Consider the following 25,155-nt stretch of genomic DNA (forward strand, 5'->3'; position numbering starts at 1 on the left):
ATAGTGTCACAGGCATGTGACCCTAGCTAACCAAGGCAGGCATAGTGTCACCGGCATGTGACCTTAGCACTTGGGAAGTGAGGGAGGAACAAGAGGGCTCCAAAGTCAGCCTCAGGTACAAAGCAAACTCACTGCAGGCTGCGCTACTGAGGACCCTGTCTCAAAACAATAACAACCAAAAGTTAGCTGATTCTTGTCTTTTGCACACCTCTCTACTTTCTTTCTACCCAAATGTACACTTTATATTGACTGATTTCTAGAATATTATTTCCTAATATATACATATATATGTATGTGTATATATATATATACATATATATGTATGTGTGTACATATATATATATATATATATATATATATATATGTATGTGTGTACATATATATATATATATATATATATATATATATATATATTCTTTGTGTTTCCAAAGTTTTCGTTGCCCCTTGCCCTTTGCACTTCTCTTACTTGGTTACTTTCTACAAGGACATTTTCCTAACTGCCTTTGCAAGGCAAGCCTCAAGGCTTTCCATGCCTGGGAGTATTTTGGTCCGTTCTCACATTTAAGTGACATAAGGCTGAATAGATGAGTCTGAGGTTTGAAAGAACCTCTTCCCACTGTTAAGCATCGCGTGCTTCCATCTCACTGTCTAGAGAGTCCGTGCCGATGCTTGTTTTTTGCTAAATGATCTGCACCTTCCCTCTGCTTTCCAAGTTATTATTCTGTCTGTCTGTCTGTCTCTTTGATGTTCTTTATCTTCCCATGAATACACTGGGTTTTGACTTTCAGAACACAGTTCCCTACTTAACAAGTCCTTTCCGCATGAAATCTTGTGTCGCCTCTTCCTTTAATCCTAAAGAAATGGGTTTTCTGACACACATTGTGGCTCCTCTCGTTTCCCTCTCTGAGCCTCTGCCCTAGTTAGCTTTACTGTCAACTTGGCACAGCCTAGAGTCATCTCTCAAGCTTTGCATATTAGAGGCAGGCGGACGTGCATCGGCTCCTCTCCTCCTAAGCACTGTGGGGTGTGCTCCCTAAGAAGGGCATTCTTGTATAAAATGACTGCACACTCAGTCCCAAAACTGATAAAATGTTGCTGTCTAACCTAGACACTTTGTTTAAATTACGTTAATCGTGCCTCTGCTGTCTTCTTCATGGATACCCCATAATACCATATGACACAAGCTGTCAATATCAGTAACGTGGGTGATTTTAAATGTTCCAAAAGTTGTGTTTAAAAAGTAAAGAGAAGCAACAAAATTATTTTTTAGATTTATTTTATTTTGTGTGTATGAACATTTTTCCTGTGTTTATATATGTGCAACACATGAGCGCCTGGTACACTCCGAAGCCAGAAAAGGGTCTCAGATCCCCTGGAAATGGAGTTTCAGATGGTTGTGAGCCACTATGCAGATGCTGGAAATTGAGCTTGAGTCCTCACCAAGAACAGCAAGTGCTCTTAACTGCTGAGCCATCTCTCCAGCCCTAATAAAATTAAATTTAATGTTTTCTTTTATTGAAGCCAGTACTCCAAATCATGTCATGTTAGCATGTAATTAGCCTGAAGTTTCATTACAGACATATTTTGCATTCTTTTCTGGGGTGTCAAGTACCTATTTTGCATTCAGACTTGCCACACTTTAAGCATACAGTAGCCATGTGTAAATATTGGCTACCATATTGCACAGAACAGCTCTGTAGCAAAGAAGAGAAAACTTTCCCCTAGAATCTACTGCAGTATTTTACACTGCAGTTACCTGCCATGCATCTTTCATCGGCCTTAATATGGAGTACTTCCTCGGGCGTTCTTGACTCTACTGCTGTGGACATTTGTGAAGAACCCTCAGAAGTTATTGTGTAGACTGTCTTTCCGTTCAGGGTCATTAATGTTTCCACTTGACTAGACTGAGGTTATTCGTCTTCAGAAAGGATTCCATAGCCTTTATGAATGTGGGTGTTAATAGCTAATTGTGTTTGGTTCTTTTGTTCTGCACGCACGTTGAGTGTGTATGTGTGTTTAGTTCTTTCGTAAAAGATTTATTTACTTATCTATTTATTATATGTATGCCTGTGTCCCTCATGAGTTTATGTGTACCACAAGCATGCAGGTGTCCTCAGAGACCAGAGGGCATCTGACCCCTGGAAACTGGAGTTGGCTGCCTGGTGTGACTGCTGAGGACCAGACCTTGGTCCTTTAACAGAGTTGTAGGTGCTCCTGGCTGCCAAACTGTCTCTCCAGCCTCCCCATGCTTGCTTCTGCTTTGTGTCACTAATATCTTCCCTCTGTCTTCGAGGCCGGGCGCTGTGCTTAGGCCGAACTCCTGCCACATCTGCTGCCCTGCCTGCTTGCTGGTCACTAGCTACACTTGCCTGGGACCCAGCTACAGAAGCCTTGTCTTTCTCTGCTGATGGAACTGTTATGGGGAAGGGGATCATGTTGGGTGGTATCTGTTCCGGGGTGCCTCAGGAAAGAGGACAAGGTGAGGCCAGGAAAGGGAGGCCCAGGTGCTTTGTCACTGCTGTCACCGCCCTCCTTTGCTTCTTTCCGGCAGCACCCAGGGCAGGGCCACCTCTCAGGGCCCCAGGGACTCTATTGCTTCCTTGGATCTTGCTTTTTCCTCCATTTGTATTTCCCAGGGCAGAATCTAGAGGACAGGGAGAATATGTTAATTCCTCCTCTTTATAAGGAGCCCGAGATAAAATGCCAGCATAAACACTCTGATTTTGGACAGCATCTGCCCTTTCTGCCATAGCGCATTATGTTTACTTAGGTTTCAGAGAATTATCGTTTCCCCTGCATCCTGCTGTCCTGGTAGTGGGGTATTAGCACTTTGTTCTAATAATGCATACGTATTGATCTCTGTGTTTTACCATGGTCACTTTCTCTTTATTGCTGTGTCCTGTAAGCCTTCATGTTCTCATTAACTGTAGCCTTTGCATGACTAACAAATTATCTTGCTTTAATGACTTGTGCCTTAAAGTGTGTCCCACCTAGAGTCTCACCTGGTTTTTCTTTTTTCTGATATATCTTGATTAGCTTGGTTTTCCATCCCCCAGACGACTGTTTTACACTTTCTTCGGTATTACAAGGACAGCACATTCATTTGGCTTAGATTTTACGTGTGTTTAATTCTCGTTGTCAGCCATCTTTTTTCCCCTCATCTAATTAGCTGTCAATTTGTAAGAAATGAGCTGGGACCAGACAAGGCAGGCTAGCTATTGGAAAGGGATCCAAGAGGCAGGCAACGGTGTCAGAGACAGCCCCTAGGGGACCCACATGAAGACCAAGCTGCTCCTCTGCTACGCGTGTGTCAGGTACCTAGGTCCAGCCCGTGTGTACCCTTTGCTTGGTGCTTCAGTCTCTGTGAGCTCCTATGACCTAGGTTACTTTACTTGGTAGGTCTTTTTGTAGTATCCTTATGGGTTCATACCCTTCTCTGAGGAGAAGGGGAGAGAAGTGGGGGGTGTAAGGGTGGGACTGGGAAGAGAGAAGGGAGGGGTCTTCGCCCAGGCTGCAAAGTGATTAAATAAATAAACTGATGAAGAAAATGAACAAAAGAAATGGGCTGGGGAATGTAGCCCAGTGGTAGGGTACTTGCCTTGCATGCATGACACTGGGTTCGATCCTCAGCTCTGCAAATATTAATTAACTAGTTAATTGATTAACTTTTAAAAGTAGAGGGCTAGAGACATGGGTCAGACGTTGAGAATGCTTGTTGGTCTTGCAGAGCATGTGCGCTTAGTTCCCAGCCCCTAACATGGAAGTTCACAGACATGCAAAACCTAGTGCGACGGAATCTGATGCCCACTTCTGGCTTCCACAGGCACCGCATGTACACGGTACACATAACATGCGTGTATGCAGGAAATTAAATAAATATATAATAGAATAAATAAATGTTAAAAATAAGCGAAAGTTTTATTTCTATTTTTTCTATATACCCTCTGCTTATTAGAATAGTATCTTTGATTTTACTCTATGGAAAACTTTGAGGTTGATTTTCACAGCTCTTCCCACTTCCAGTTTACATTGATTTAATTTGTTGCTTGGTTTGTTTCTTTTAATCTGCTTTTATTCTGACAGTCCTTAACTAGAAATTCCATTTCCAAACAATAGTTCTGTTATTAGTTTTAATTATTTATCTCGTCAATAAATACTTATTAATTCAGGATTTCTTGCAGTCTTTCACAGCATTGTCTTTACTCTTTTAAGACCTGTTATTTTCAGAGGAAACTAGTACGCAGTGCTTATTCATTAGTGAATGATTTTATTTCTTACAACTGAACTTTTGTAAAAATATTTTCACTTGGAAAATAACTGGGTTAAAAGCTAAGTCCTTTTAAGTTAAAACTTTATTATAAAGAACTTGCAAATAAAAATACCACACAGCAAAATTAACCAGACCTCAGTGAACCTCTTTATAGATCTTAGAGCCATTGTGAAGCTTCATGTTGGATTTCACGTTTTCACTATTAAGTATACTTTTATGTACTTGCCCTCCACCACCAACAGAAATCTGTGACAGAGCTGAAACTAGAAACATAATTAGCCTTATATGCTCATCATAGCTTTTTACTGTATGTTTTGTACATGGTTTTCCACTTAAGTGAGGAAACATAGTCTTCATTCACTTACGAGCAGATTCCCTATAAGGAATCTGCAGCTTCGCTCCTTGCAGGGTGTGTGCTTTTCTTGTGCAGCTAAAATGTTTCATGGTTTGTTCTTAGCTATGCTAAATGAATCTAAGGCTTCTGGTCACACCTCCATCTATTTTATTAACAGTGATATTTGTCTTCTAGTTGGTCTTTTATTTTTACTTCTGTCTCCTTTTGTCCTTTGCTGTCTGCTCGACACAAGGCATTTGTTCTGTGTGAATAGTGAGCTTAGTTTGTGCTTGCTCCTGCTTTAGGAACGCTGGGCTTCTTCCAGAACACCCTTCCTCCTTTTCTGTCTTTTCATTTTTCTTTATACTCTGCATATTTTGCCTATTTATTTTTCTCTCCCAGTTTCTGATGACACGTAGTCATATATCTGACCTGCACCCTTGCTTACGGCTCACGGCTCCTTCCTCCCATTTGAATCTTTTCTGAGATGGGAATAATTTCTTCCTTATACATTCACTACACACCATGTAAGTTTTCTTAACCTGTTTTAATTCTTACTTCATTTCATGGTTTATTGATTTCTATCTCCTACACCTAACCTGCTTGGTTCTCAGTGCGTCTTTCTTCTCTCATACAGCTACACACTTTCAGTCTTGCTTAACTTCCTCTTGATGATATGGTGCATTAACTCCTTTTCTACTGCTGTAATAAAACACCACATCAAGACAACTTATAAAAAAGGAAGGGTTTACTTGAGCTTACAGTTCCGGAGAATGGGAGTTCATCATGGCTGTGAAACATGGCAGCCAGAGCAGAGTCTAGGGGCTCACATCTTGAACTGTAAGGAGGAAGCAGAAAACAAACTGGAAAATGACATGTGGCTTTGAAACCGTCAGTGCCCACCCTCAGTGACACACTTCCTCCATCCAGGCCACATGGAAACATACCCAAACAGCGCCATCATCTGGGGACCAAGTGTCCAAACATCTCAGCCCATAAAGGCCATTGTCACTCAAACCACACCTGGTGATTTCCTTCCAGCCATTTTACTGGCACTTGAGTGGATCTTGGAATCAGAAAGGCTGGAGCCTCTTTCTTCCTCCATTCTCCTCCGAGAAGCTCAAACATGGATTTTTTTTTTTAAGCACACCCTTTCTTAAATAAGATACGGCTGTTTGGGTGTGACCGCCTAAAATTCTGCCTTCTGTAAAATGATTTAGTCTACCAAGCATGAATTCCATTAGCACTGAGAGGATGAAGTTAACTTGCTGAGCTCTCTTGTCATTTATGCCTACTGCCTGGCAGGTTGCAGCACACGTGATCTCTGCATCTCCTTCATGGAGCTTGAATGGCTGCCTGCCCTGCAGTGATTTGAATGTGGGTGGGGAGAGATGGAATCCATTGGCCAGTCATGGACCCATTATCCTGTAAGTCTAACACTGCCAGTTTCCCAAAGGGGGGAAAGTATGGGATTGACTCTGAAGTTTGACCCCCCAACCCAGCAGTTTTCTTTAACTATTTCCTTCAAGCCTGTTTGCCAGTCCTTAAGATGTGATTTCAAGAAATGCAGGTTTTAGTAAGAAAGATTTAGGTGGGTATAGTGGCAGGTGCCCTTAGTCTCAGAGCTCAGGAGGCAGAGGCGGGTGGATCTATGAGGGTTCTACACCAGTCTGGTCTATATAGTGACTTCCAGGCTAGCTGGGGCTACAGAGTGAGACCTTATGTTGGAAAAGAAAAGAAGAGAAAAAAAAAGAAAAACAGATTTTATATTCCTTCTGCATGAAACTATACGAAATTGGGAGTGGAGCACACAAAGTCCATTAGCAATAGCCTTCCGTACGGTTACCCAGGAATTTGCACACAAAACTCTGCTGAAGCTAATGGCATTCATGGACTCAAGTTTTCCAAACAACGAGTTGAGAAATACACCCTGAAGAATTGTTTATCCCAAGAAAGGCCAGATATTTATAAGCTCAAATGGGGTTTCTGCAAAGGTTGGTGCCAGGCACTCCAGCCCTGGCAAGCATCCGTCTCGGTTTGCTTTGGGACTGGCAGCAAAGCAGAAACACAAAGAAACACTTGCAGCTTCTCCCTCGCCTCAGTTAAATGCAGAATGAAGGAACACAGGGAGCAAACACGTAACAGGGAATCTCAACACAGAGCGCCCTGCACTAGAGCCATCGTCTGAGGTCAGGGAACAGGCCTGCTGTACTCTCCTTACTACACTATTGAGTTGATTGATTAAATTGAAAGTTATGAGCCAAATGCCCCGAGAGCATCCTGGAGCCTTCCCGCGCCTGTACATATTCATGTGGTCCTAACGACCCTCGCTGGAAGCGGGAAGCGAGCACTTCCTGCAGGGGATGCATGAAGAAAGGCTTGGGAGGAAACAACACTTTCAGAGCAGTCAGCAAGAGTTTAATTAAACTCCAACATTATAAGCTTGCCTCTAAACTCAGCAAAATGCACCCCGTTTCGCCCCCACATGGAGCTACTCCGGGTTCTTGTAGCTCAAGTGGAAAGAACAATGGGATGCAGAAGCCTTTCTCTTCACATCTGGCTCCTTGAAAGGGGGACAAGAGGTTTCTGGGGGGTGGGGGGGTCCGCGGTTTGCTGGCTCGAACAGTTACTGTTTACAGATGTGAGTGGCTTTCAGTCATTGAATGCAAATTGCATCTGCTTTGTTGTACACACCCTGGGAAAACCGAAAGGAGGGAATAGTGTGCCTTTATCCGCCCACCCACATTGGGATTCAGCGCACAGGCTTCTGGGGTTTATTGGGTCCCTAAGCAACCTTTGAAGAGGGCTGTCCATCTGTCTGCCTGCCCCGTCTCCAGCACACATGGGGTTTTTCGACTTTGCTTCTCTGGTCTCTCGTTCCATCTTTGGTCCATTGACTAATTTTTATTTTTATTTTTAGTAAAAATGTCTCGCATTCAGGGATCCTAAGCTAATGGTGCCTGCCTTGTCAGTGTTGGTCTACAATCTGAAGGCAAGCTCGTCCGCAGGAGTGAAAAGCACAAGCTTTTAATGCAGAGGCTAAAAGCCAGAAAAAGAAATTAGAGTGAGGAGATGAGGGCAAGCAGGTTTCTGCTAGAATTCTTTTCTTTCTTTTCTCTTTTTTTCTTTCCTTTTATTTTCTCCCTCCCTCGCCCTTCCCACCCCCCCCCCCCACCTCTCATCTGGTTTTTCAAGACAGGGTTTCTCTGTGTAGCCTTGGCTGTCCTGGATTCACTTTGTAGACCAGGCTGGCCTCGAACCCACAGTGATCCGCCTGCCTCAGCCTCCCTGTGTGCTGGGATCAAAGGCGTGCGCCACCACCACCAAATGTCAGATTTTCATGAGAACTGAAAGAAAGAGAACATGTCAGAAATGAGCGGCTGTAATCCGTGTTTCTTTTAGCAGCAGTAGCCCAGGAGAGGCCAGGGGTCTGTCAGTTCTCTGCTGAAAGACAAAATACGTCATATAGTCTAGACTAACCTGGAAGTCAGAACCATCTTGCGGTTTTAAACTAGAGACTTACTAGGCGGCTTTATGAAGGAAACCTTACCCACTTTGTGCCTCTGTTTACAAAGAAAAGCACATCCCAAACACCATACGGAGATGTCTCAAGATCGCCTGAGTTTAAGGCAAACTGATACCCAGAGAAGGACACTGCCGACCTCTGTCTCCAGTTTCCTGTATGCAGAATCAAGTACACATCACTGTGTTAGAGGTGGGGTGGACTGCTATTTGCCCCCGCCCTTTAACAGCCCTAGCATGTGGTGTGAGCTTATCAAGTGCTGTTCGGTAGGGTACACCATGTGTAGTGCACACACGTTTCTTTTAACTCAATGCCAGACACGCTGCAGGTGATGCTCACGGTTTGTGACGGTTCTGTTTCTCCAGCCTTGTCATCATCAGCCCAAATTCTCGGCTTCCAGTGAGTTGGCTCTGCTGTCGCGTTGCTCTCTTGGAGAACTCCTTCCATCCCTGAGCATGTCTCGTATGGAGAAAGGGCTGGGTTTCAGATAGACTTCTTATCATCCCGAGCTTTACAGGCTTAAAATGGAAAGGCAAGGCCTGAGTATATAGCTCAGCCAGTAAAGCGCTTGCCTGGCACACACACACAGCCCTAGGTTTTCTCCAGAAGCAGCATTAACTGAGTGTGGTAGCCCATACCTACAGTGCCAGCATGTGGGGTAGAGGCAAGAGGAGCAGATATTTAAGGTCATCCTCAACTATGTTGTGAGTTCAAGACCAACCTGGGATGTATGAGATCCTGTTTCAAAATTAAATAAAGTGAAATAGAAAAAATACTGTGTAAAAGATCCCAAAATAAAACCTAACCAGTGAAGAGGAAAAGAGTGACCTAGTCCCCAATCACAAAGGAATTTAATAACAAATATAATTGCACAATAACCCAGCAACCACATGGAACCCGTCAGCTAACTGAACCGCAAGTTGGTAGTCACTGACTTGTTTGTTTGGAACCATGGGACATAAACAGAGTTTGGGATTTATACATTCCGTGATTTCTGCTGGTCAAGGTCTGTCTTGCCCAGCTCCCCTGCCTGCATGAACAGTTCCTTGGTGGAGACCAGTTATAGGAAAAGCAAAGCTGGGGTGATAGAAGAAAACCAACCTAGTATCTGGGCAGATGGTTTAGGGATGTCTTAGTCACTATTCTATACTGCAAAGAGATGCCATGATCATGGCAGCCCTTATGAAAGAAAGCACTTAACTGAGGTTTTGCTCACAGCTTCATAGGCTTAGTCCATTATCAGCTTAGTGGGAACATGGCAGCATGAGAGCTACATCTTGTAAGACTACACACACACACACACACACACACACACACACACACACACACAGACACACACACAGACACACACATACACACACATACACACACAGACAGACACACACACATACACACACACACATACACACACACACATACACACACACAGACACACACACAGACACACACACAGACACACACACAGACACACACACAGACACACACAGACACACATACACACACACACATACACACACACACACACACACACACACACAAAAGAACCAAACTTTTCATCTCGGCCCTAGGACAACTTCCCAACTGTGTGTCTAACAAGGTTTCACTTGGCCTTTCTTACTTCAGCCCAAACCTTCTCTTCTTTGAGGCGCCTTCCCTGACGTCCCTCACTGGACTACTGCAGTTCTCGAAGCCTCTTTACAGCCTTTTGTACCCTTCCCACTACTTATTGTTTAGCACAGCCACTGCTGGTTTCCTGAGGACAGCCATATAATTTAAAGCTTACAAAATCCAAGGCTAATCCTGAAGAAAGATTAAGGCTGCTTTCTCAAACCTGCATAGTGAAAGTGACTTTGAAATTGACTCAGCGGCCAGCTTTGGGGAACGATTCCGTGGAAAAAGAGAATTTTGCATTATTTTATGTTTTGTACATGGAAGGGTTTTATTAAAAATGACAAATATTCAGGAAACCTGTGAGGATCTGGGTGCTCTGGCATGTCTCTGTATCCCCACACTCAGAGGCAGAGGCGGGAGGACCTCAGGCCAGCCTAGGATGTGGGAGGACTTCAAGCCAGCCTAGGATGTGGGAGGACCTCAGGCCAGCCTGGGATGCGGGAGGACCTCAGGCCAGCCTAGGATGTGGGAGGACCTCAGGCCAGCCTGGGATGCGGGAGGACCTCAGGCCAGCCTAGGATGTGGGAGGACCTCAGGCCAGCCTAGGATGCGGGAGGACCTCAGACCAGCCTGGGATGTGGGCGGACCTCAGGCCAGCCTGGGATGCGGGAGGACCTCAGACCAGCCTGGGATGCGGGAGGACCTCAGGCCAGCCTGGGATGTGGGCGGACCTCAGGCCAGCCTGGGATGCGGGAGGACCTCAGGCCAGCCTGGGATGCGGGAGGACCTCAGGCCAGCCTGGGATGCGGGAGGACCTCAGGCCAGCCTGGGATGCGGGAGGACCTCAGGCCAGCCTGGGATGCGGGAGGACCTCAGGCCAGCCTGGGATGCGGGAGGACCTCAGGCCAGCCTGGGATGCGGGAGGACCTCAGGCCAGCCTGGGATGCGGGAGGACCTCAGGCCAGCCTGGGATGCGGGAGGACCTCAGGCCAGCCTGGGATGCGGGAGGACCTCAGGCCAGCCTGGGATGCGGGAGGACCTCAGGCCAACCTGGGATACATCTCCCCAATTTCCAGAGATTGTTAGGTTTCTTGTTGGAAATCAACTATTAAACTTCTTCAACACAATTTACATGGCTTTTTTTTTCTTTATTAAACTTAAGCTATGTCAATTACAATAACATCTTAACTTGGTTTTGAAAGGATTATTATAATTCAAAATAAACAAAAACAACAACAAAGGAAGGACTAAAGACGTAGCGGCTGATGCCTGACCTGAATATCTGAAAATCTCCCAGAGGAGAGTATGTCCTGTCAACTCCAGCACCGCAGCCCAGATCCTGACTGAGCCTAACTGATGCCAGTTGCTTGGTGTGTTTCCTGGATTAGAATTAGTTTATTAATCCCTCAGGACAGAGGCCTTATCTTTTTCAAGGCTAGGGTCATTGCTATTAAGAAGAATAGATGCCTATGATAGAAGATGGATATGGGAAAATGGGATGAATAGATGGACCAGGCTCCTGGGTCTACTCCATCTCTCATAGTGACACTGAGAAAAATCTTGCCAAGGACAAATTCTAGAGCCTCTGGAAAACCTCCCTTAGTTAAATGCACTCTGTTACTTCTAATCTATAAAGCTCTGAGGAGGATCCCTGCATTGTCTTCAACCCGGGGCCTGCAGTTAATCTTAGCACTTTAGAGATGATGCAGATGGTAGCAGCAGCATTGGGCGAACCGTCCTCTGTGGAACGCACACCCTTTCCTCCACTGTCTAGTTCCTGTGTCCTCCTTGTTTGATTCTGGTCTTCCATGGTGGTTTTATTTTAAGATGAAGTCTTATGTACCTAAACCGACTTTGATTTTCTGATCCTTTGCCTCCAGCTGGGATTATAGGTGTGCGCCATCATATCTGGCTTAGTCAATGCGGGGATTAAACTCAGACCCATCTATGATAATTTTTTGACTGACTTCAGGGAAAGACACATAGAGGTGGTTCAGACCTTTACCATATCCATAGCCATAGCACGGGGGGAAAAGATGTCTTCTTAAATATTTAAGTATTTAAAATAATCATAGGAAAAGATCCTGTATATGTTCTCAAAACATGACTAAGATGACTCAGAATCACATACACGAGGCTCCGCTGGAGCTTCCAGCGTTTAAGGGCTTAAATTTTCCAAACAATGAGTAGAAAATACACCCTGAAGGACTGTTTATGCCAAGTAAAGCTGACTGTTCACAATCCTAGCTAGCTGGTGTTTTGTGCCAGCCATTTTCGTTCTGCCAAAAATCTTCCCAGTTTACAGGGATCCTCAGGTTTCCTGTTACAAATAGAGTATTAAACTTCCTCTCAATACAACTTACACGGCTTTTTTTTTCTCCATTAATACTTACACTACACTGATGGAGCAACATCTTAACTGTTTCAAGCACTTGCTTTATTTGACAAAATGACATGAGTTTCCAACCTAGGAGCCGAGGAATAGGTGGACAGGTAACACTGCTTACTTTTCATATTGTTGTAACCAAACACCTGATGGGAAACAACTTTAAGGAAGGATGAGTTTCTTTTGGCTTGCAGTTCAAAGGTACACAGTCAGTCACGGTGGCGAAGGCATGGAAGCAGACGTGTGCGGTGCCTGATCACGTTGCACCCAACTCTGGAAGCAGATAGTGAAGTAGGACCAGGGCTTGAAGCCTCAAAGGCCACATCTGGTGAGTGACTCATTTCCTGCAGAGGCTGCTGTGCTACTCTGGGCAACTTCTTCAAGGCCACCTCTCATGACTTCTCAAAAGCCTGTAGCGCCTAGCCTCTGATCTCTGGAAAGAGACTAAGGTCATTAAGTCTCCCTGTCATGAATTCACTGACCAAATGGTAAAAGCATGCACTGGAGTCTGCAAAGGCTAGGCTCCCACGGCAACTGTCAGATAGTATTTTTATGCAAGAAAAATAAAGTGATTTAGTTGAGTCTGGGGTTGTTTGTTTGCTTGTTTGTATTTTAATGAGCTGGCTGAAAACCTTGCCAAGTTAGTTTAACCCTCAGCTCTAGAAGCAGCAAGTGACCATATATAGAAGAATTTCACAAGAGAGAGGCAACCTAGTCCTGTCCCTGGTCTGACAAGGACATAACAGTCAGCAATTGGTGAAGCCTGGGAGCTCTGGTGTCACACCAAATCCTCGCTCCACTTGGTGCTCGCTCGTGAGATGATAGCGTAGCAGTTAGATAGATTAGATTAGATTAGATTAGCAGCTAGTCAGCCTTTCTCTGTGATCTTACTGTGTGTGTATGTGTGTGTACCTTTGGAGGCACTTCCTGTGCTTTTAAGGTGGTAGAGAGCCAGGCACAATGAGGTACACCTGCAGCCCCAGCCTTCAGGAGGCTGAGGCAGATGCGTCATCAGGTCATAGCTGTATAACAGGACCTTGTCTTTGAAAGGGGAGGTGGCGGTCCAGTGAGAGCAGCTCAGTCTATAAAGTGCTTGCTGTACAAACAAGAGGACCTGAGTTTGAACCTCAGCGTTCATGCAAAATAAAATAAAATAAAATAAGTTCACATGGAGGCAGGCAGAGTCTCGGGCTTCCCTGGCCATCACCCGGCATAACCTCAGGCCAGTGAGAGACTGACTTAAAAATCAAAGCACACAGCTCCTGAGGAAGGAGCCTGAAGTGGGCCTCTGGCTTTCAGTCCAGCACCTATACAGACACACACCCCGCCCCCCCCCCAGCCCACTCACACACATGAACGTATTGGATGAAAGCTCCATATTCAAGGTAGAACTGGTAAAGTTCTGAGGTAGGCAAAGCAGAAGTGACCGGCCCAGAGCCACGTGCTGAGAAGGGACAGACGTAGGGTTTAAGCGGCATCACCCTGAGGTGAAACACAAGTTCTCTCTGGCTGGGTTCAGTGGTATTCAGCCTGAGGCAGCCTCATCCCCTGCCTTCTGGAACTTGTACTCCACTTCCACATCTGTTCTGTTCCCAGATGTGCCCTGCTCCTTCCAGCCTGCTCCCCGGGCCTCTGCACACACAGGCTGTTTCTCACGCTTGCTAGCAATCCTCTTCCTCCTGGCTGATTGAGGCCAGTCTTTTTGATCCCAGCATAAACCCCATTGCCTGGAAACCTTCCCAACCCCCATCTGGATCAGCCACTGCCCTCCTTCCTGCTCTGTGGCTAGTCTTATCCACCCCTGCGTTTGATCCTTGAAGACCCTGGGAGCCTTCGAGAGCAGAGTCTGTATCTGGTTTATCTCTGAGTTCTCAGACCATGTGTGGTTCTTAGAATATATGACCCGTGAGTATGCATTAGGTTAAGATTGACCAAACTCCCAGAAACCACCTTCCTGATGGGTCAAACGCCAATAAAAATTCTGGACTTAGCACTTCTTTACTGGTCACTGCAGGCAAATATTCCTGAGTTGGTATGACTGATCTCTGGTGTGTTTTGTTTTGTTTTGTTATTTTGTTGTTTTAAAAGGCCAAGTTTTGGGAAGTGGGTGTGGGAAGAGTTGAGAGATGCAGAAGAATATGATCAAAACACACTTGTAGAAAATTAATTTAGAAGAATTTTTAATGCCTGGTACAACCTTTGACCTCTGACTTCACTTCTCCCTGCCCCCATTTTCCCTACAAGAAGATCAGGCTTTCCTTTCTATTCAATTCTATTCAATTCCTCAAGCACTGGAGGGCCAGAGCAAGGCTTGAGAGACAAGAAAAACAGCTACCTCACCTTTATAAAAAAATGAACTTGGGACTGCCAAGTCAGCTCAGCAGGCAAAGGCTCCTGGCGTGAGTCCGATCCCTAAGAACCACAGGGCAGAAGGAGAACGCCAACTCCTGTAAGTTGTACATATACCCACACACATAAACACACACTGACATACACTCAAACACACAAGCACACACAAATATACACACATACACACATAAATACACAAACACACATATACAAATGAACACACATACACTCAGACACACACAATATGTAAATAAGCGTAAACTTTAAAACTTAAAACAAACGTGTTCTTGATTTTGTTTTGTTTTTGTAGTTTGTTTTTGAGCAAGGTCTCAGGCACCCCAAAGGATAGGCTGGAACTCAGTGTGCAGCTAAGAATGACCTTTAACTTCTAATGTTCCTGCCTCTGCCTCCCAAGTGCTGGGACTGCAGATGTGTGACTTCCTACCAGGCAAGTACGCTACCAACTAAGCTGCATTTCCAGGCCCCAAGTGAACTTTGTATTGGAGCATAACAAACACACAGAAGGGCAAGTGCAATTGTGAGCACAAGAGCTGCTTCTCGGTCTCGTGGCCAGCTTGAAAGTCAGAACCCACCAGGGGCTCTGAAGCCTTCTTGTCTTTTTTCTTTTTTCTTTTTTTAAAATATTGTATTAATTTATTCATATTACATCTCAATTGTTAGCCCATCCCTTCTATCCGCCCATTCCTCCCGCCCTCCCACTTTCCCCCTACACCCCTCCCCTATGTCTGTGACTGAGGGGGACCTCCTCCCCCTGTATATGCTCATAGAGTATCAAGTCTCTTCTTGGTAGTTGCTATCCTTCCTCTGAGTGCCACCAGGGCTCCCCCTCCAGGGGACGTGGTCAAATATGGGGTACCAGAGTACATGCAAAAGTCAGACCCCACTCTCCACTCAACTGTGGAGAATGTCCTGTCCATTGGCTAGATCTGGGTAGGAATTCGAAGTTTACTGCACATATTTTCCTTGGCTGGTGCCATAGTTTGAGCAGGACCCCTGGGCCCAGATCTGCCCATCATAATGTTCTTCTTGTAGGTTTCTAGGACCCTCTGGATCCTTCTATTTCCCCATTCTCCCATTCTTCTCTCACCTAAAGTCCCAATAGGATGTCCTCCCCTCTGACCCACTTTCCTGATAAGTGAAGACGTTCATGGGACAGACCCCTTGGGCTAGTCTCCGCTTCACCCTGAAAATCAGCCTGAAAATCAGCTGCCTTGACTTTCCTCCTAGCTTCATTATGCTCCTTTCATGACTCTTTCTAAGTGGGATCTTACAGCAAGTGTCCTTTCCTGACTCATCTTTTCCAGCTTCGTAGTTGTGAGATTCGCTCTTGTGGCTGCAGTGTTTTGGGTTCGTTCATTTTCTTGGCTATGGAAGAGTCCCTTGCATGGACACAGACTACGCTTCATTTGTTCCTTGTTACAAGTAAATGCCTGGCTAGTTTCCAGTTCAGGTCTATCATGAACAATACACCCAGGTCCCTGTGCTTTGGTCAACTCGTGGATACATCTCTGTTTTATTGAGGATGTGCAGAAGTTTGACAACTTTATACCCTAGGTCTTCTGATGGATTATTTTGGGATTTGCACATGCACAGTTTTGTACACTGCTAGCTCCTGTCTAATCCCTGCACCTTCTCGGGCCTTTTCTTGCCTCGTTGCACTTAGCAGAACCTCCGCTGTGGGTCAGTAGGACGTATGACACCGAGCGTTCTTAGCTTGTTCTACAAACTACAGAAGAACTCTTTAACTATTAGCACCTAGTATGCTTTACACTGTGTGGGTTGGGTTTTGTTTTGGGGTTTGTTTGTTTGTTTGTTTGTTTGTTTGTTTTTTAGAGCAGAGAATGAATATTTCTTTTCTAAGTTTGCTGAGTTTCTCTTATCAGGAATGGATCATAAATGTCATGAAACACTGCTGGCTCAAGTGTGTTTTTTGTTAACACAGGGCAAGTATTTGAATTTGGAGTTGAACCACCCTCATTTTTATCAGAATAAACCTCACACAGTTGTGATGTTGATTAGCCTTCTAAATACCTGGGTATATAGCTTGTGAACATCTTGTTTAGACTTTACGTTCCTGCTGTTATCCAAAACGGGGTGGGGGTGGGGCTTATGTCTTTACTTTTTAAAGGCTTCTTTTATTTTTGTATGTGGGGTGAGTTGTGTACATGTGGGGAGCCTGCAGAGTCCAGAAGAAAGGGTTGGATCCTCTGGAACTGAAGTTACAGGTGGCTGTGAGATGCTGAATTGGGGGCCTAGGAACCAAACCCAGGCCTTCTGGAAGGACCGCGTGCACCTAACCACTGGGCCATCTCTCCAGCCCTGCCATCATCTTCACGTTCATCTTTAATATTGTGGCAGACTTTTTAAAAGTACAGCTTGACTCCTCTCTTATTATTCATAGGTAGATAGATAGATGATAGATAGATAGATAAATAGATAGATAAAGAGATAGATAGGTAGATGATTGATTGATAGATAGATAGATAGATAGATAGATAGATAGATAGGTTCTATTACTCCTTAGCAAACCACACTAAGCTTCTAGACTTTCTTTTATTAAAACAGAAAGCTTTCCCAAAGATAGAACAATCTTGAGCCAAGTCCTGTTTCAGCCACTCAGTGGCCATGTGTCCCCTGGCAGGTCCCAGATCCTCTCTGCCTCTTTCCTCATCGATGACATGAGATTGTGAAGTAAATTAGACAATTCGTAAGAAAGCACCTGCCACAGGCAGATGCCCAGTATGCCCTAGTTCTTACCACTTCCTTCTGTTGCTGAAAAGATTTCCAAAACACAGAAAAACACCACTTTCCATGCTCACAGGATTGGCTGAGAGCTAAGATTCAAAATGCACAGTTGAGGCGGCGAGAGTTTCCAAGGTTCTGCAATGCTTTGCCACACTGTTGAACACCAGTACCTCCATTTTGAAATTTAGATAAACATTGCCAGAATCAGCAGCCCCAATGCTGCAAGCTCCTGCCGTGGGTCTTTAAATGTGCTGTTCTGATGGTGTATTGAACATTTGGAAAAGGTAGGAACGCAGACCCTCTCCCATACAGAGCAGTGCGTATATGGAGAAGTCAGAGCCGAGAGATGCTGTCAAAAGCTTCTCTTCCTAGAAATGCCATTGCAGAGTTATCCCCCAGCGCACATTAGGCCAGCAAGCAATCCCTAGAGCAACAATGGGGTGAGAGTTCATGACCTTTGTCTCTGAGAACAGGTGCTTGGCATCAGCTTTAGCTATATTCAAATGAACCAAGAAACAGGAGTTCAGGACAGGGCTGAACTGTCAGAGAAACTGGACTTTTTGAACACCAAAAGCCAGTGCCCCAAACAGCACCGTCATATTTCTCTCGTCAGCATTAACTCCCGGAGATAATGCTGGTGACAGCCGTATGTGGCACCTAAATGGCCTCTGCACAAAACTTAGACTCGGCCCAAACTGTGAGTCCTTTGTGACGTAGAAACAGCATAGCTGAAGTTTCTGTCAGGCCTGCCACTTGCTAGCAATTAAGTTCCCAAGCCTGTAGTGTAAAGTGTGGTTAATGCCTGCCTCACAGGACCACTGTGAGAATAGGAGGACACTGGCTCACACGAGGGACATGCTCAGTAGATGGTGGTGGCTGTGGTGCTGATGCTGAGGGGTGACAATGAGCATGAGGACAACATTCCTAGCTTTGGAAGGAAAATGGTGAGAGGTCATCTGTATTCTTTTTACAAAAGCCGAAGGAGCATCTCGAGCTGAAGGAGCATCTCGAGCTGAAGGAGCATCCTGAGCCACATGAGCATCCCGAGCCAGCTCTTGTCTCATCAGCACACTCATTGTTCGGAACCCGGGCCCAGGCACATGAGCTGAACTGAATGAACCATGTCACAGTTTTGGGTTTCTCCCCGAAGCAAAACCTGAGGCAGGAACTACTTACAGGAACTGAGTGTTGTATGAGGCAGGTAACGTTTACAGAGGGCAGAGGACAAAGCATAAAGTAGCATGTGGGGAAGAGGAGGAGCACCAGCCTAGGCATGGACCATTGAGGTCACTGGAGGTCACTGTATGGCAGAGAAGTGGACAGTCCGTGGTCAAGAGCTATCCCCCTTTCCAAAATGGTCTTCTAGCATCCTCTGTGTATGTCAAAAGGAGACCTCAGGGGTCTTAACTGCCATGTTCAACGAGGTACTTGTTGTCCACGCTTCAGAAACAATACACTTGCTAGATGACCTCAAAGTAAGTTGTCATAGTCAGTTTTATCACCTGTGAGGTGGGGACAGTAGCAGAGCCCGGATCCTGGGGTTGTCACCGGGTAACAGAAACAAATCAGCACAAGATGCCATGGCACAGGTCCTGCCGGGACAAAAATGATGTCTCCAGGGAAAGCAGGGCTGGGAGCACACTGAGACACACAGGACCTGTGCAGCTGGGACAGAGGTGGGGTTAGTGTAGCTTGGGGTTCAGGCAGGCCAGCACCAGGGGTACAGAAGCCTACTGGACAGGTAGAGGGAGTGGTGGAGTGTCAGGAGCAGGATGAGGCAGGCCTGCAGGCAGACAGCAGGGTCCCTGGGGGCGTAACTGGGGTGCACCATTGAGGCTCCTACTTCTGGAGTTAGGTGGGGGCGCTGACAGAGCTGAACCGGATGGAAGGAACAAAGCAACATCTCTGCGTGGAGCTCTGTGGGTCTGTGAGCAGCCATGAAGACCATGTAGGAACCCAGAGACTGAGCGCTGCCTACAGAGCGGAACGCAAGGCTACTCCGGATTATACATTCACCTTAACACTGTATGCATCCACTTATAATCTGAAAGGGATAAAACTATAGGGGCAAAACTGGACCAGAGCCTACCAGGGATGGTGTGAAAACGGGATTATCATCGTGTAAGAAGTAAGGGATCGTAGGACTAACTATGTGGTAGCTGCCTGTAAGCAGGCTGTGGTCAAAACTTGCTAGCCAGTATATTAAGAGGGGGCCTGTCGCTGAGTTCAAAGCACGCTTTTATTTTAAAGGGAAGTAACAAAGACACACAGTAATCATCCTCACATTGTCCCCAGCACCTGTCCATCTGCAGAATAGAGAGTAGCAAAAGCCAAAGCCTTACAGACTGGATAGGGGACCGGAGGAGGGAGCTGGGGCTCAGAAAAGCACTCGGGGGAGGGGGAGAGGTAAAGGGCTTGCCAGGCAGGAAGGCTGCAAGAAGACAAAAGATAGGGTCTGTGCAGGAGAAGACAAAAGCTGAGCTGCCTTTGTAGAAGGAGAGCGCTGGTGGGAGTGCTCGCCCAGAGAGGAGACTTGAAATTCTACTCAGAGGGAGAGACTCTTCAGTGACACGGAGCTGAGAGATGCCTCTCTCCCACGCGTTCGCCATTTCCAGAACTTTCCATCCCTTCATGCAGATATGCACTGCCATCTGTTTTCATTTCCCTTCGGCCTGAAGAACTTCCTTTAATATTTCATATGCTACAGATGTGCTAGTCATAAATTTGCTCAGCTTTCATTTATCAAAAAAAATATGCTTTGTTTTATGCTCATCGCTGAAGAATATTTTTACAAGGTAATAGAATTCTAAGCTGATGGGTTTTATTTCTTTTAAAAATTTAAAGGTGTCATTTGGTTGTCTCTGGGTCTGCCTTGGTTTTGAACCAGGGCGGGAGGTGGAGGTGGGGAGGGTGTATTCTTTTCTGCTCTAATTGCCTTGTGTCTTTCATTGCTTTTTAAAACCTCATTGTCTCTCTCAGATGATGATAGCTTATGTGTCGTTTTCTTCCCTTTATTTCATTATATTCAGTCTTTGCTTTATACTTAGGTATGATTTGCTTTGCTTTTTTATCCTTGCTGTGGGAGGTGGAGAGCTTCTGGGATTTGGGGATTGGTATTTTCCATCAGATTTTGGGAAATTTCAAGCACTGTTTATTCAAATATGCCTCTGACTCGGTCGCCTGCCTATCCTATCTTGTGGGACTCCATTTAGACTGCTTGTTTTCATTCCACGTGTCGCTGGGACTCCAGTATCATTTTTGTTTTTCACCTTTCGTTCTTCTCTGTGTCACTTTGAATTGCATTTCTACTGCTCCTTTTCAGTTTATTGATATTTTTCTTTGCCGTATCCAACTACAGTGTTACTGTTTTCAGCTCTAGCATGTCCATTTGGCCTTTCAGAATATTTCTCTGCCAAGATTCTCCATCTGCTCATTCATCACATCCATCTTTTCTTTAAATCATTGAATCTTGGTAATGGCTGTTTCACAGCCCGTACATGTTGCTCCTTTATGACTATAATTTTAAGAACTCCTTCTATTGGCTAATTTCCCTCATGCTTTGGGTCATATCTTATTGTTTCTACATTTGTCAAATCCTGTGTGTGTGTGTGTGTGTGTGTGTGTGTGTGTGTGTGTGTGTGTGTGTGTGAGCCCACGTGTATATAAATTATGTGCATGTAGATGCCAGAAGTCAACGTCAGGTGTCTATTTCAATTTTTCTCCTTATTTTCTGAAACAGAGTCTCTTAGTGAACCTGGGTGCCTTGCCGCAGCTGGGCTGGCTAAGCTAAGTCTCCGCTTATCTCTAACGACCACCACCGTAATCACTCCTGCCCCAGCACTGGATTTAGGGGTGTGTTCCACCATATTGCATTTGGCTTTTGTGTAATCACTTCTTTCCTGCATGATGGGTACGGCCCACTGTTTAGGGTCTAGACTTCATTTAGAGGGCATGGAACTTATTTTGACTAATGGTTAATTTGCCGGTGAATCTGATTCCCTTCCAAGGCCTGTTTCCTGGTCTTTGATAAAAATAAGTCTAGGTAGTCTCCCCTATTAAGACAAAGTAGTTTTAGCACTAATTGTGGTTCTTCTTTGCCTCTCAGTTGAGTGCGTGGAGTGTCAGCAAAGCCTTTGTGGTCTGGGTGGCTTAGGAGTCCTGTATCTCCAGATTCTGTAGCCTTGGATTTTCCATCCAGTTCTTCTCTCTGCTCTGCTTTGCTGCATTCGTGTCACTTAATCCGAACAGAGGAACCAGGTGCTGCAGAGACTGACGCACCAACCAAGGACCATGCACAGTGAGGACCTAGACCCTCTGCTCAGATGTGTAGATAGGCAGCACAGTCTCCTTGTGGGTCCCACAATATGGGGAGGAGGGGCTACTTCTGACATGGACTCTGGCCCCCACACATTGATCACTTCCCCCTGGCGGTGTGGTCTTGCCAGGCTACAGAGGAAAAGGTTACATGTAGTACAGATGAGACTTAATAGGCTGAGGTCAGATGTTAGAGGAGGGCGGCTCCCCTTTCTGGGGACTAGGGAAGGAAGGAGAGGATAGGAGGAAGGGAAGGAGGGAGGGAGGGTGGGACCAGGAGGTCACAAGGGAGGGGGACTACAATCGGGATGTAAAGTGAACAAATTAAAAAATATTTAAAAAGCGTTAAGGGGAGATCCCTGCATATCTCTGCAGTCCTCCCTTTGTAGCTTTCTTCTCTCTGGCGTTCTTGCCCATAAGTCTTGTCTGCCTCGACAGTCCCAAGCCCCGTCTGTATCTCTTCAGCTCAGCTTATGTGCCTCCCCCTCCCCTCCATTCCATCTTTGTCCACTATAAACCAGGAAGTGCCTCTTGCAGCAGCCCAGGAGAGCATGGCTCAGCTCTCATGCCTTCCCTTCTCTCAGGGACTGGAGCCTTTGCTGTCTGCTTTGAGCATCCAACACTAGGATGCTCAGAAGCAGAAGCCAAATGAACATGAGTAGGCTTATGGCTTGACTGTAGAGACAACTAGTTTACTCTAGACAGCTCATGGATAAGGCCTGTCATCTTCATTTCTCAGGAGGCTGAGGCAGGGGGATTGTAGGTTCAAGGTCAGAAGACTGGGGGTATAGGTCCATGGTTGAGCTCTTAGATATGTGAGGCCCAAGGTTTGATCTTCAGTGTTACTAGAGAGAGACGGGGAGAGGGAGGGCGAGTGGAGAGAGATGGGAGGGTGAGTGGATTTATTCATTTCTTTACATTGCCTTCAAGGAAATATTAAAAATTCTTATTAAGACACAACTCATATCCTTTCATGATCTCCTTGACTTCTTAGTCTCATCACAGAATATTTACACACATACACACACACACACACACACACACACACACACACACACACGGAGACAGAGGGGGCAGAGGGGGTGGGGCAGAGGTTCTACCCTGAAGAATTCCCAGTTTACCATGTACCTGTTGCTATTTCTTATACCTTTGCTTTTACACCTAACTTTTCTTCTGGAAAAAAAAAAAGCACAGTCTTTGCCCAAATCCAGATCTGCCTTGCTAACTCCTGCCCACAAGACTTTATCTCATTTTCCTCTTCCAGGAAGCCTCTAACACCATCTGAGGCAAGTGTCATCTTCTTTAGACTTTCATAGTCTGTCTGTCTCTGTCAAAGTTGAATCACTCAGGTTCTCTGTCATTGTCTGCTTAGGACCTGTCTTTCCCGCCCTTCAGCCCACCTCCAGCCGAACCTCTCACAGATGGGGACCAAGCCTAACTCATCTCAGAGTTGCCATGGCCTGGCACCGGCCTTGGCAAATAGTTTATATAAAGAGCCAGATGGTGAGAATTTTAGGCTTGACAGGCCAGACTACTCAGCTTGCAACTGTAGCATGAATGCAACACATAGGTAATGAATAAAATATAAGACGGCATTGGAACAAAAACAGGCAGCTCTAGCTTGATGGTCTTTGGTTTAATGCATAGTGTGCGCCAACTAAGTGTTCACTGATCACATAATAGGGTGCATGGAATCTTGTAGAAGACCTCAGAGGGCATGTCAAAGAAGAAACAGGCAGAATCCACTTCCCAAGAGCAGAGTTTTCCTAGAGTGAGACAGACTTTTCTTGAGCCCTTAGGGAAGGGAAAAAAATGATAGCTGAGAAACTAGGAAGTCAAGGAATGGAGGAAGTCCCAGCTCAGTTGATAGACAGCCTTCCCATGCAGCTCCTCTATCACACAGGGCCCCGGAGAGCACAGTGGCCTGATTAGAGTGGGTCCTTGGAGTAGCCAAGACCAGGAGAAGCCAGAGGGCAAATACAAGCTGTGTCCTGGGCAGTACCCAGAGGCAGATTGACAGAAGCCAAGTTCTGTAGCCAAGTCTAAAGCATTGGAAATTAGACAGAGGCTGAGCTCAGGCCTAGGGGTACAATAACAAGGCCAAGCAGAGAGTAAGGCCCAACATAACATACACGTATAAAACTGACAGGTCCTCAACAGTGTCAGTTAGCTGCCGGCCACATGGTACATGCGTGAGTCTGTAGATGGCTTGACCTTGGTGTTGAAGAGATGTGAAAGACAAGGTTGCCTAGTAAGAGATAAAGTTCAGTCCTACTGACAGAAGACAAAACAGAGAGATCAGAGGACCACTGCTTGGTGCAGCTGCTACAGCAAAATTCACAAGGGCCCAGGAAAGACCCAGAAGAAAGATATACTGAGAGGACTAGGGACAAGTCTGAGGTTAGGCAACAGGGTTTAAATCAGTGTTGCCACTAAGGACTAGTGCATTCTTCTATGAATCACTATGGATATCAAGAAAATGAATAGGTGGCTTGCACAGGACTAGGTTTGGCAGGGGACCTCAACGACTGGCCAGGAAATCTGCGCTGTCACTGAACACCTGCTGAGTTAATCCACGTTTTCCAAAGAAACAGAAGCAGGAGGTTGTGGGTGCATATATACAAAGGGATTTGTTATAAGGAATTGGCTCGCTCAGACATGAAGACTGTGACGTCACAAATATGCAGCTCACAGGCTGGAAACTGAGGCCAGACAGTGATCCAGCTCCTATCCTACTCTGAAGGCCAAAAACCCTTCTGCCTGTATAGTTGTAGCCAGCAAGGCACCAGTAAACCCAAGACCCAGGAAGACTCAGCGTTACAGCCAAAATCCAAAGGCAAAGCAAGGAAGCAGGAGGCAACAGGAAATCTGAACTACTGCAGACTCAACTTCTGTGTTCTAATTGGGTCCTCAGCTGAGTAGGCAGGGCCCACTTCTTCAGCGAGAGAGAGAGAGAGAGAGAGAGAGAGAGAGAGAGAGAGAGAGAGAGAGAGAGAGAGCACAATCTGTTTTAGTGTATCTACCAATTCAAATTATACTCTCCTTTAGACATGCTCAGAGTCACATCCAGGATGTGTGACCAAATGCCTGGCCTCTCTCTCCACAGTCCATTCGAGTTGACATTAGGTTGACCATCATACAGGCTGTGTGCAGAGCGCCTCAGAGAAGCCACCTGTCACGGAGCATGCCTCCCCCAACACCAGACAAACTGCAGACGCGCTTCTCCGGTGATGGATGCCTTTTATGCATCTTTGTAAACACTGGTAATTTAGTACCAGAGATGACAGCACAAAAGAGGCCAAGGAGGCTGTCAGTGTGCATAATATCAAACACATATATTCGCGGCATCGCCCTGAAGTGCCCTTTTAAACAAGTGGGCTTGGTTAGCCATCAGCATCACAACTCACATGTGTGCCCATGTCTTTCTCCCAGTTTCCCACATGCCTGACCCACACAAGTTCCATCTAAGCCCTTGGGAGTGCATGCTTAGACCTGATTTACAGGACTTTTCTTGTTACTTATAGGAATGTGAGTAAGGGTCTACCTTTCTGTTATTAAAAACAAAACAAAACAGCGTGACCGAGACAATAGAAGAGTTTGTT

At 45.6% G+C, this 25,155-nt stretch overlaps 1 protein-coding gene across 1 annotated transcript in view; it reads left to right on the top strand.

The window, feature by feature from the left end:
* The window catches only part of SPON1 (spondin 1), a 284,780-nt gene that overhangs the window by 138,977 nt on the left and 120,648 nt on the right, over positions 1–25,155 (top strand). The window lies entirely within an intron of this gene.

The sequence above is a fragment of the Acomys minous genome (assembly GCF_964271855.1).
Source record: "Acomys minous genome assembly, chromosome: 2".
In the NCBI taxonomy this organism is placed as follows: Eukaryota; Metazoa; Chordata; class Mammalia; order Rodentia; family Muridae; genus Acomys; species Acomys minous.